Raw genomic sequence first — 13,644 nt, 5'->3', positions numbered from 1 at the left:
TGACTTTAATAATATAAACCCACCCAGTATAACTAACTGTAACCTAACCTACACAGTGCATCTAACGTGTGTGGGAGCCTGGAGTGTCCCTTTAATAATATAAACTCACCCAGTATAACTAACTGTAACCTAAACTACACAGTGCATCTAATGTGTGTGGGAGCCTGGAGTGTCCCTTTAATAATATAAACCTACCCAGTATAACTAACTGTAACCTAACCTACACAGTGCACCTAACGTGTGTGGGAACCTGGAGTGTCCCTTTAATAATATAAACCCACCCAGTATAACTAACTGAACCTAACCTACACAGTGCACCTAATGTGTGTGGGAGCCTGGAGTGTCCCTTTAATAATATAAACCCACCCAATATAACTAACTGTAACCTAACCTACACAGTGCATCTAACGTGTGTGGGAGCCTGGAGTGTCCCTTTAATAATATAAACCCACCCAGTATAACTAACTGTAACCTACCTACACAGTGCACCTAACGTGTGTGGGAGCCTGGAGTGTGACTTTAATAATATAAACCCACCCAGTATAACTAACTGTAACCTAACCTACACAGTGCATCTAACGTGTGTGGGAGCCTGGAGTGTCCCTTTAATAATATAAACTCACCCAGTATAACTAACTGTAACCTAACCTACACAGTGCATCTAACGTGTGTGGGAGCCTGGAGTGTCCCTTTAATAATATAAACCCACCCAGTATAACTAACTGTAACCTAACCTACACAGTGCATCTAACGTGTGTGGGAGCCTGGAGTGTCCCTTTAATAATATAAACCCACCCAGTATAACTAACTGTAACCTAACCTACACAGTGCACCTAACGTGTGTGGGAGCCTGGAGTGTCCCTTTAATAATATAAACCCACCCAGTATAACTAACTGTAACCTAACCTACACAGTGCATCTAACGTGTGTGAGAGCCTGGAGTGTCCCTTTAATAATATAAACCCACCCAGTATAACTAACTGTAACCTAACCTACACAGTGCATCTAACGTGTGTGAGAGCCTGGAGTGTCTCTTTAATCTTTGGAGTATACCATATGTGGATGACTAAGTTCATCCTTATTGCTCTGTTATCTGAATACGATTACACAATGCTAATTGGAGCTCACTGATATTTCAATGTTTTTTTTAATTGTGACGAGTGTTAAATTATTGTGTCTTTTTCCATCTCACTCAGGCGAGAACACTACAGATCCAATTCCTTTCATTCACTCAGTAGATCAAAGAAAAATATGTCACAGTTTGTATTGGTATCTCGATATGTTTACGTAATTCTGCTCAGTGGGCAGTTTGTATCTAATTTTATATCTTGTTTCAAATTACCCGTACATTCTCATAGATAACCCCTTCTCTGGATTACTGTCATTTCTACGTGTGTGTTAAATTTTAGGATTTTATGTTATAATATATGGAGGGTATTCATTTTTATGAGTCGGTCTGGGAGAAGGATTCTGGGTAAGTGTGAATTTGGCGTTTGAATTCTGTTTGTGTCACTGTAAGTGGAGACAGACTTTGTACTGTTAGTAGCAATCAACACACTACAGAGACCGAAGGTTCAGCTACAAAAAGCGCTACCTTAGGTGATCTTTAAAGACTTTTAACAGATGAAGTTTGACGTCTAGTCAACATTACTTTCTGTAAACTTCGCTCTTACTCCACGAGACATTAAAGCAAACCTGTCTTCATTTCTTTTTTTATTTGGGGGGGTGAGGGCGATATGTTCTTACTACTGTCATTTTATGGGACAAAAATAGTAATAACTGTGTTGTTCCCAGATCCGTTTATCAGCAAGTGATGGCTGATGCAACCTGTGTTGAAATATCCTTTGGTTATCTCAGAACGTTTGGTATTCTGATAAGTTATTATCAAACAACACAAGTGACTACAATGTCCCGTACATCTAATTCACGAACCATTCCTTCTGGCCTTCCTCCAGAGGAAGAACTTCTTGTCCTGAAGTCGGCGAGCCCTACAGAACCAAGACAAGAGCAAGGGATAGAGGAACACAAGTCCAGTTGTGAGATCACTCTCAACAAAGAGAGACATTTAATTCTTTGTCAGTTGGTAAAGGCCAAACTAGGAAATAATGATCACAAACTGTCCCACATGCTTTTCATTTTTATTCAACATTTTGAAATCTTTCTTAAGGCATAATCTTTTTCATTTCACTGTAAGTTCCTTTAGGCCCAGATTCTCTGTATTTGTATCTTCTAATTCTCATAAACCAGCAGATATACATCTTAGGGGGGAGATTCTGTATTTGCAAACAATTTAATTCAAATCATTAATGAATTCTTTGAGACGAGATTTGAAATAAATTACTTTTAATCCAGGCATTCGGATATCAGAGTATTTGTTTAGCGTAGTCCTGGCCAGTTACCCAACAAGAGACATTGAGGGAGATAAAAACTGCCCAGCACCAAAATGTTACCCCACGACTGGAGTAAATTTTTATGAGTTGGAGAAGTCTCAAACTGATGGTTTGGCTACATTTTGCAACGTTGACTCTCTGCAAAGCATCGCTTAGTAAATTTACCCCCTTGGCGTTTCCTCGCAGTTAACCAGTTTAAAATTTATTACTGCACTGCCAATTACTGGTAGCTTTTTATAATCTGCCAGTTATGATGATAATGAAATGACTAACCCCTGATAAAACATGGATTGCTACTGTTGGTAAACAGGAGGTGAGTTTCAAAGCGCAGTGGCCAGGACCATGGTCTATGATCAATTCTGATAAATCGCCTCCGACGCTGTGTGCAGTTTATATAACCTGATATCCTGATTGATAGAAAACAAAAAAATGTAATTCCCGAGAAGGTCTGAAAGTGCGCACTCGTAATGTCCTCTAGATATCTGACTGACAAGTGATCCAGATATCGAGTTAAAATCAGCTCAATCATATCCTGAATGTAAGTAGTTAAATAGTAAATAACGCATGCATTCAAAAGAGCTCCACAGCAATAAAACTCACAGTAATGTGCAGTGTGTATGAGTGTATCACAGAGCTCCACAGCAATAAAAACCCCAGTAATGTGCAGTGTGTATGAGTGTATTGATGTGGGATTATTTAAAAAACCTTATTGTACTTGTATTCAATTATTGCACTAACTCCATTTTAACTTCATACTGTGACAATCCTCCATTTTGTCCTCCTAACCTGACTTCTTCAATACTCCATTTTGTCCTCCTAACCTGACTTCTTCATTTTAAAACTACCTTACATGACAGAATTTCCCAGCACATCTAATACAATAGAACAAAGACTGTATTTTCTATAAAGACATGATTAACACAGAAATTGCTGACTTTTCCTTAGATTTGCAACATAGTATAGTTTGAAGGCCATGAGAACACAGTAGTAATGAAATGTTCTATTCATAAGAGACCTTGCACCTGGCCACGAGGCCTGAGATCACCGACCGTGTAAAATGACGCTCAAGACCCCTTGTCCCCCACCCGTGTCCAGAACAATCCCACCTCTTGGTGGGTGGACACGGGACTAACCACTTAGTCTTCAAGCCAATTAATAATATTGATAGGTGGACACTAATCCCGACACTTAACAATTAATCCAATTAATGATGTTTATTTGCTGATATTCTAATAATCAATGATGACGTAAAATGTCTCTTAAAAGGACCTGCGCGTCCGCTTTTTAATCACTTGCCAATAAATTTTCTCGAAGTTATTTTAACCTGAACCTTGTGTGTCAGACTTAATTACTTCAGCGTATATACGCAATTTATTATATTAATTTGGACAGGAACAGATAGACATTTAAACATTTTGGTTTACTGCTAAAAAGTACCATAACAGTATCACAGAGCTCCACAGCAATTAAACTCTCAGTAATGTGCAGTGTGTGAGTGTATCACAGAGCTCCACAGCAATAAAACTCCCAGTAATGTGCAGTGTGTATGAGTGTATCACAGAGCTCCACAGCAATAAAACTCCCAGTAATGTGCAGTGTGTATGAGGGTATCACAGAGCTCCACAGTAATAAAACGCACAGTAATGTGCAGTGTGTATGAGTGTATCACAGAGCTCCACAGCAATAAAACTCCCAGTAATGTGCAGTGTGTATGAGTGTATCACAGAGCTCCACAGCAATAAAACTCACAGTAATGTGCAGTGTGTATGAGTATATCACAGAGCTCCACAGCAATTAAACTCTCAGTAATGTGCAGTGTGTATGAGGGTATCACAGAGCTCCACAGCAATAAAACTCACAGTAATGTGCAGTGTGTATGAGTGTATCACAGAGCTCCACAGCAATAAAACTCCCAGTAATGTGCAGTGTGTATGAGTGTATCACAGAGCTCCACAGCAATAAAACTCACAGTAATGTGCAGTGTGTATGAGTGTATCACAGAGCTCCACAGCAATAAAACTCACAGTAATGTGCAGTGTGTATGAGTGTATCACAGAGCTCCACAGCAATAAAACTCACAGTAATGTGCAGTGTGTATGAGTGTATCACAGAGCTCCACAGCAATTAAACTCTCAGTAATTTGTAATGTGTATGGGTGTATTACAGAGCTCCACAGCAATTAAACTCAGTAATGTGCAGTGTGTATGAGGGTATCACAGAGCTCCACAGCTATAAAATCATAGTAATACATGTTTAAACGGCAAGAAATGTGTTTATAAACTATTCTGTGTAAATAAAATACTTTGACCCTGCTGTAAATGAATGATTTTCACGGTTTAGAACTTAATGTGTTTTTAATGACAGGTTCATCACGGACTTGGATACAAAACATTGTCTATACAAAGGTCAAATGTACGTATCGAAAGCAGGGCAGCCCTGCATGAAACTGGACAGCCAACATTAGTTAAAGGGTTACTCCAACCACCATGACCACTTCTGCTTTTTAAAGTAGTCGTGGTGGTAGGAGTCTGGATCTGCAACGTTTCCACTTGTGCACCCCCAGCACACGTGACATTGTTCCAGGCTGCCTAATATCAATTCTGTGCATGAATTAAATGTCGTCAGTGCGCACAGCAATTAAATGATTCTCCCTTGCCGGCAGAGCCTACAAAGGAAAAGCTTATGTCTGTCCTCCCAATCACATTCTTTTTTTCTTTCCCCCACCCTCCAAACCGCCCTCCATTTCACTCTCCCTTTGCGAGGTCAGAATGCGGGCATACGGTCAAATCCTCCGATTAAAGGCTTCTCTCTGAGAAGCCTTTGATTGGACCTCGGCACGGCTGCGTGACGGCACAGCTGGCGAGCGGTGCCAGGCAGCTTCGTTCAGCACTGAATTATTAAGGTAAGTAAAACTTTATTTTAAGTGTTTTTTGTAAGGAGAACCGATAGAATTATCTCAATAGGACATTATTCTATTATCAGTGAAAAAGGGTTGGAGAAACCCTTTAATGAAAGCAGGCAAGGGCACTGTACCAGCATGATAGTACCGCTCAGTCTGTGAACTGTTATGTCATGCGTTATACTGGATTTACTACATTTTATAACTTTAAATTATTCAGCAATATAACACAATGTCAGAGAGATCCACACAACATTGAGAAACATCCGAAAACATTGTAAGGAAAGGGGAACTAAAACCACCAGAGAGAATCAATCTGAATCCCGCCGCCACCACGGGCTCGGACAAACCGGATATTGTTATACTAACAGAAAGACCCAAAATCCACAAAATAGCAAGCTTTCATTATTCCATTGGAAAGGCAGTAAGGATAGCCGAGACCGAGGATAAAACAAGCTGCTACAGTGACCGGTATGCTCTAGATATGATATAATTGTGATAATAAAATAAAAGAAACTGTGGGTTTTATTTTAATAAGCCACAATTCATGAACTGGCAAAAAAAAAAAAACTAGTGATAACAGGAACTGAATAATTGGTAATATCGGGGATTCTCGATCAAGTCTCTCATCAAACATTGAATTATATGTTGCTAACACTTTGCAAATTCCACATGTCTGGAATTCCCAAAGCTGCAGTGTAGAAGTTGCGGAGGGCACACGAAAGCCACGTGATTGAGAACCCTTAGTCTGTGTTTTACTTTAACAGGAACAGAATGAATTAATAAAATTAGAAACAAAACTTTATTGCATCTGAAAGACAAAATGGCTGCCTAGCAAGAGAGCGAGAGGAAGTGAGGCCAGACAAGAAGTCAACATACAGTACCATATAGACTAGACCAGGAATAGGCAACCTTCGGCACCCCAGGTGTTTTGGACTACAACTCCCATGATGCTTTTACAAAAAAAAGAGAAGTCCTGCGCTTAAGCTGCAAGGACTACAACACACATCAGCCCCAATATATAGTAAAAACCAAAGAAAAGAAAATGTTACCTGCGCTTTTTCCTTAATCCCTATGTATATTTAGACAAATGGAGGTCATTTAGTTGCTCCAATGGCCATTGGAGGGATGCCCGCCTGCCAACGTCAAGGCAGACCCCCCCTAAGCGGGTCCTAACACTGACCCTTCAGCCTGCTTCCTTGAGCTTCTGGCAAAGATATCTCTAATGAGACAGAAAGGGGCATTTTTTATATACACCCCTTTACTTATTAACCCTTAATAGGGAACACATGGGATGGATAGCAGCATTGTAACCAGGCTGTGTGATACAAAGTAAATACAAATACAAAAAAAAGAGAAGTCCTGCGCTTAAGCTGCAAGGACTACAACACACATCAGCCCCAATATATAGTAAAAACCAAAGAAAAGAAAATGTTACCTGCGCTTTTTCCTTAATCCCTATGTATATTTAGACAAATGGAGGTCATTTAGTTGCTCCAATGGCCATTGGAGGGATGCCCGCCTGCCAACGTCAAGGCAGACCCCCCCTAAGCGGGTCCTAACACTGACCCTTCAGCCTGCTTCCTTGAGCTTCTGGCAAAGATATCTCTAATGAGACAGAAAGGGGCATTTTTTATATACACCCCTTTACTTATTAACCCTTAATAGGGAACACATGGGATGGATAGCAGCATTGTAACCAGGCTGTGTGATACAAAGTAAATACAAATACAAAAAAAAGAGAAGTCCTGCGCTTAAGCTGCAAGGACTACAACACACATCAGCCCCAATATATAGTAAAAACCAAAGAAAAGAAAATGTTACCTGCGCTTTTTCCTTAATCCCTATGTATATTTAGACAAATGGAGGTCATTTAGTTGCTCCAATGGCCATTGGAGGGATGCCCGCCTGCCAACGTCAAGGCAGACCCCCCCTAAGCGGGTCCTAACACTGACCCTTCAGCCTGCTTCCTTGAGCTTCTGGCAAAGATATCTCTAATGAGACAGAAAGGGGCATTTTTTATATACACCCCTTTACTTATTAACCCTTAATAGGGAACACATGGGATGGATAGCAGCATTGTAACCAGGCTGTGTGATACAAAGTAAATACAAATACAAAAAAAAAAGAGAAGTCCTGCGCTTAAGCTGCAAGGACTACAACACACATCAGCCCCAATATATAGTAAAAACCAAAGAAAAGAAAATGTTACCTGCGCTTTTTCCTTAATCCCTATGTATATTTAGACAAATGGAGGTCATTTAGTTGCTCCAATGGCCATTGGAGGGATGCCCGCCTGCCAACGTCAAGGCAGACCCCCCCTAAGCGGGTCCTATACATAGGGATTAAGGAAAAAGCGCAGGTAACATTTTCTTTTCTTTGGTTTTTACTATATATTGGGGCTGATGTGTGTTGTAGTCCTTGCAGCTTAAGCGCAGGACTTCTCTTTTTTTTGTATTTGTATTTACTTTGTATCACACAGCCTGGTTACAATGCTGCTATCCATCCCATGTGTTCCCTATTAAGGGTTAATAAGTAAAGGGGTGTATATAAAAAATGCCCCTTTCTGTCTCATTAGAGATATCTTTGCCAGAAGCTCAAGGAAGCAGGCTGAAGGGTCAGTGTTAGGACCCGCTTAGGGGGGGTCTGCCTTGACGTTGGCAGGCGGGCATCCCTCCAATGGCCATTGGAGCAACTAAATGACCTCCATTTGTCTAAATATACATAGGGATTAAGGAAAAAGCGCAGGTAACATTTTCTTTTCTTTGGTTTTTACTATATATTGGGGCTGATGTGTGTTGTAGTCCTTGCAGCTTAAGCGCAGGACTTCTCTTTTTTTTGTATTTGTATTTACTTTGTATCACACAGCCTGGTTACAATGCTGCTATCCATCCCATGTGTTCCCTATTAAGGGTTAATAAGTAAAGGGGTGTATATAAAAAATGCCCCTTTCTGTCTCATTAGAGATATCTTTGCCAGAAGCTCAAGGAAGCAGGCTGAAGGGTCAGTGTTAGGACCCGCTTAGGGGGGGTCTGCCTTGACGTTGGCAGGCGGGCATCCCTCCAATGGCCATTGGAGCAACTAAATGACCTCCATTTGTCTAAATATACATAGGGATTAAGGAAAAAGCGCAGGTAACATTTTCTTTTCTTTGGTTTTTACTATATATTGGGGCTGATGTGTGTTGTAGTCCTTGCAGCTTAAGCGCAGGACTTCTCTTTTTTTTTGTATTTGTATTTACTTTGTATCACACAGCCTGGTTACAATGCTGCTATCCATCCCATGTGTTCCCTATTAAGGGTTAATAAGTAAAGGGGTGTATATAAAAAATGCCCCTTTCTGTCTCATTAGAGATATCTTTGCCAGAAGCTCAAGGAAGCAGGCTGAAGGGTCAGTGTTAGGACCCGCTTAGGGGGGGTCTGCCTTGACGTTGGCAGGCGGGCATCCCTCCAATGGCCATTGGAGCAACTAAATGACCTCCATTTGTCTAAATATACATAGGGATTAAGGAAAAAGCGCAGGTAACATTTTCTTTTCTTTGGTTTTTCCCATGATGCTTTGCCAGCATTACGGGTGTTAGAGCATTATGGGGGATGAAGTCCACAACATCTGGTGTGCCGAAGGTTGCCTATCCCTGGACTAGACTATAGGAGTCCTCCAACACTAATTAAACACCAATAGCAATTATTATTAACATCCAATTCCCCTCCAGTCACTGTTTAATCAATAAACCCTTCAGTACATAGCAATGATGTTTGCCTCTTATCTGTCCCTTTAAAATAAAAGTGATGGCACCAGTCGTGTGAAGCCGTCCATGTCTCACAGTACAGCCAGCTCATACTTAGAGTAGGGCATTAACTGGCATTTGGCACAATACGGTCTGATTACACACTTAGATAGGCAACAAGTTGTCTAGTAAAGCGAGAGATCATTAGTATCGCTCTAGAGATTTATTATATTAACCTAGGTTCAGACTGTAAATTTTCCAGGTTTATATAATCCTTATTTTTCTCTGGGTTTAACAAGGAAAGCTACAAAGATGAAAGCAGTTGATTGGATATCTCCAACGATGGTTTATCTCTTGTCCCGTTGTTTTTGAACTTTCCCTAATCTAATCTAATCTACCGGTAATCTAATCTAATACCTGTCTGTACCTCCTAAAGACGACAGCCCAGCCCTTACAGCGCCTTTCGTGTCTCTGTAATCAAACCCCTTGCCCAGTAAACATTGCACCGTGGCCCTGCAGTCAACATTGAACTCCACAGACTGCTCCTACAAATAACAGCCAGAAAACAGACATTCTCCACAGTCCAATCCCTTGTTGGCCGCACAACCTCGTCTGATATTCTGGGTTTCTTCCTTGGCGTTTTAATTATCTGGAACCCTAGAGGAAAGAATCCATAAAGTGAAGCATGCCAATAAATTTGATTGAAGCCAAGTAAGATAATCCTAGGGGGGCAATCTCTCTTTACGACCATGCACGTCACCAGACACACTAACTGCATTACCAGTCTAGCATGGCCCCATGCAATCCTCTCACATTCAGTCTCATACTTGTCCATGCTGACTGGCCCGCTCTTTAACCGCACGTTCATATTGCCCGAGGGACATAGAATCAAACTGGTTCCAAAGAATCTCCATTTTCATTCATGATTTTTCTTTTCCCACCCAATTTCATATGCGCTTGTGAAAAATAGTTAGTTTAGCAATCACTGATCGCAGACTTAGACTGCGCAGGATCTGGGCCCAGACTGTGTCTAAGCATCATGAGAAATGTCCTCTAAATAACATATACAATAGTTAGACTACGTTACCTACAGACCAGACCAGAATAAGACCCTAATTCACACGGCCACTTGTGACACAGTGACTTCTGGGGTTTTGAATATCAAATTATAAAACATTTTCAGTATCGGATTTTGTTTACCACCTTTCCTCGTTCGTCCTAAATTTTGCAGTCAAGTTTTTAGTTCACCCCAATTTCCTTTTAGTAAACTATCACACACAGACAGCGTCACAAGCTCTCACCGTGTTTACCACCCGTCAAACTCGCCTTTTTTTTTTTTTTTTTAATTCTTTATTTATTACAAGGTATGTAACCACAGGCATGTGAAAGTAATAAAAGATAATACAAAGTGCGGTAATACAGTATCACATATATGAACACTTAGAACATTAACATATAATAGCATTGAAAACCTTTATGTTAAAGAGAGCAGAAATATTAATCAGTCCATTGTTTTCATAACTCGTAACAGTTCCGTTGTTATAAATGCGTGAAAATGTATGGAGTTACACCTTGTTGGATTTTATTTTAGTAATATAAGAAAATATCGGACATCCCCTGCACACCTCTTAGGCCTATATACATCCCTTGCTTATTAGAGTATCGGGCCTAGGCTCTCGTCCAAAAAGCCTATGAACCCCAGTTCTATATATAAGACTATTTAGCTTATGTGATACCTTTGACTTCGTATCACTTGTGGGCGCCGCCCAAGTCAATGGATCGATACGTATGTGGTATACTGTCCAAAGCATTCATTGGGCGGCGTCTTCCAGGTAGGGAAAGTAGTGATGACTTATCTTAGTGCACATGGAGATGAACGTAAAGAGGTTAGAGAAGATAGGATGAAGGAACTTAGAGAGAAGAGGGGGAGACTGTGGGAAAGGAAGAGGGGGGAAGGATGGGAGGAGTAGGTACAATCTGTAGCAACGCGCAATCACTATGAGTAAGTTCCACGAACTAAACTCGATAATGTAAACTCGCCTTTTTTGACATACAGGGCAGAAATTAAAAATTGTAGAAAAATTAAAAGTTACATAAAAATAGCCAAACTTAGAAAACTCTTTGAGTTCAGTTAGTTTGGCCTACAATTCACAATTTTATCATCAGGTCTCCTTGATACCGAGTTTCACAAATCAACGTCGCTGAGATTGATACCCCAAACAGTGAGTTGTAATGAAAATGTAATTTGCTGTTTAGTAAAAAAACCTTGCTGCATATAATTTTCTCAAACAAATTGTTGGAAAGTTGATAATAGGAGCACGTTGCAGGAAAAAAAAGTTGCTGAATAAGGTAAATGTTTTCAAACTAAACCCATTACAAAGTTCACTATCTGTTGTGAAATCAGCAGCAACTGCCGTCATATGAAGTCAGCAAGAGCAATTAATGACAATGTATTCATGAAATAAAAGGGACACTGTAACCATTTCCTCTCATTGAAGTGGTTATAGTGCCTGGAGTCCCCTGGCGCTATTCCTCCATTCAGTATTGAACCATTTTCATGTAGTTTATCACTGAATGAGTGTCCCTGGCCACCCACAGCCCCGCTCTCACTGGAGGTGTGGCTAAGGCACAGATTACACACTTCATTCTAACCATACCGATTCATACCAGTAATGGGAGCTGTGATTGGCTGAATGTGGTCAGCTGACACTCTCAGCCAATCACAGCTGCCCATTCCTGCACAGTCAAATACTTCCTTAATATCCCAAGCAGCACAGAGGGGGAGCGGTTACTAGGGACTCTCGTTTAATGTTAAAACAATATAAACGGTTTAATGGGGAACGGTAAGGCAGCACCAGGGGACTCCAGACACTATAACAACTTCAATGAGATGAAGCAGTTACAGTGCCCACAGTGTCCCTTTAACACTAGCAGCAAATGATCACGTGGAATGGGAATAATAAGTCAGATAAAGTGAGTCAAGTTTAACAAAACTAAAACCATGTCAAACACTATCTTCCTTGGAAATTAATCACTTTTTAAAGCTGATGTTTATTGCCGTGGAACTTGTAGAATTCATGGTTTTTGGGATTTCTCTTTAATTACGGCTCTGCAGTATAAGAAATCTAGATACTAACATTGTTATATACTGTGTGTTTCCCATCTGCAACCTGCAACGCGAATATCTGTCCAGGAAAACAAACTGGATGTAGAGGATTAAAAGAGCACCAGAACCACTACACTCAACCTAGCTCACACTGGGTGGGACGCCCTGACACCGCCTTATTAATGTATCGCACCTGCACTGCAGGGCTCAGCTCGGGAAAGCTAACGGAAGTTGCTGATTAGGAACCCCCAGCTCTCTGGAGTAGAGTCATGGAGCGGCAGCTGGAGGACCCCGGGTAACGTGTTAAACCCTTTAACCGTCAGGTACTCCGGGAATCAGAATATTAAACTGCAGTGATTATGGTGCCTAGAAAATAACTTTGTTCACAGCAAGAGCAATTTGTATCATTAGGAGAGCACCAGAGACATCTAGTGGCTGGAAAGAGATATGACACTATATGGGAGACAGGTTCGATTCCAGTAATTATTATTATAATTATTATTTTATTATTTTAGTAATACGTATAAAAGCCGTGTTACTTTAATTAATTAATACATTTTATTAGATATGCAGCAGTTCTGTCTCCATATATAGTAAATGCTTCCTATTAAGGGGACACTCCATAAACCATAGCCACCACAACATCAGTACACAAAAACAAAGACAAAACCCTATAAGCACCTTAACCGATGTTACACATTATAATAGCTAAGGAAAATCATACAAATGATTGGAAAAATACTTCAAATGGCAAACAAGAACTTGGCACAAAAACATTTAACTTGAAAGCAGTAAAGGCACTAACAACTTCAAATAAACCTGCAGCTCTCCATAGACTGAACCCTGCAGCTCTCCGTAGATTGAGCACTGAACCCTGCAGCTCTCTATAGACTGAATACTGAGCCCTGCAGCTCTCTATAGACTGAACACTGAACCCTGCAGCTCTCCATAGACTGAATACTGAACCCTGCAGCTCTCCATAGACTGAATACTGAACCCTGCAGCTCTCCATAGACTGAATACTGAACCCTGCAGCTCTCCATAGACTGAACACTGAACCCTGCAGCTCTCTATAGACTGAACACTGAACCCTGCAGCTCTCCATAGACTGAATACTGAACCCTGCAGCTCTCCATAGACTGAATACTGAACCCTGCAGCTCTCCATAGACTGAATACTGAGCCCTGCAGCTCTCCATAGACTGAACACTGAACCCTGCAGCTCTCCATAGACTGAATACTGAACCCTGCAGCTCTCCATAGACTGAACCCTGCAGCTCTCCATAGATTGAGCACTGAACCCTGCAGCTCTCTATAGACTGAATACTGAACCCTGCAGCTCTCTATAGACTGAACACTGAACCCTGCAGCTCTCCATAGACTGAATACTGAACCCTGCAGCTCTCCATAGACTGAATACTGAACCCTGCAGCTCTCCATAGACTGAATACTGAACCCTGCAGCTCTCCATAGACTGAATACCGAACCCTGCAGCTCTCCATAGACTGAACACTGAACCCTGC

General features: G+C 40.9%; 1 protein-coding gene across 1 annotated transcript in view; it reads left to right on the top strand.

Moving 5' to 3' along the window:
- Positions 1-8,657: 8,657 nt before the first annotated feature.
- Positions 8,658-13,644, top strand: part of POLE3 (DNA polymerase epsilon 3, accessory subunit) — a 118,700-nt gene continuing 113,713 nt past the window's right edge. Inside the window, exon 1 of the mRNA XM_063431778.1 lies at positions 8,658-8,679. The gene's annotated coding sequence lies outside the window, so the exon portion shown is untranslated. The remainder of the gene's footprint in view (positions 8,680-13,644) is intronic.

The sequence above is a fragment of the Pelobates fuscus genome, chromosome 9 (assembly GCF_036172605.1).
Source record: "Pelobates fuscus isolate aPelFus1 chromosome 9, aPelFus1.pri, whole genome shotgun sequence".
Classification (NCBI taxonomy): domain Eukaryota; kingdom Metazoa; phylum Chordata; class Amphibia; order Anura; family Pelobatidae; genus Pelobates; species Pelobates fuscus.
Note: the sequence above shows the minus strand (reverse complement) of the source record. Positions and strands in the feature narration are given on the sequence as shown.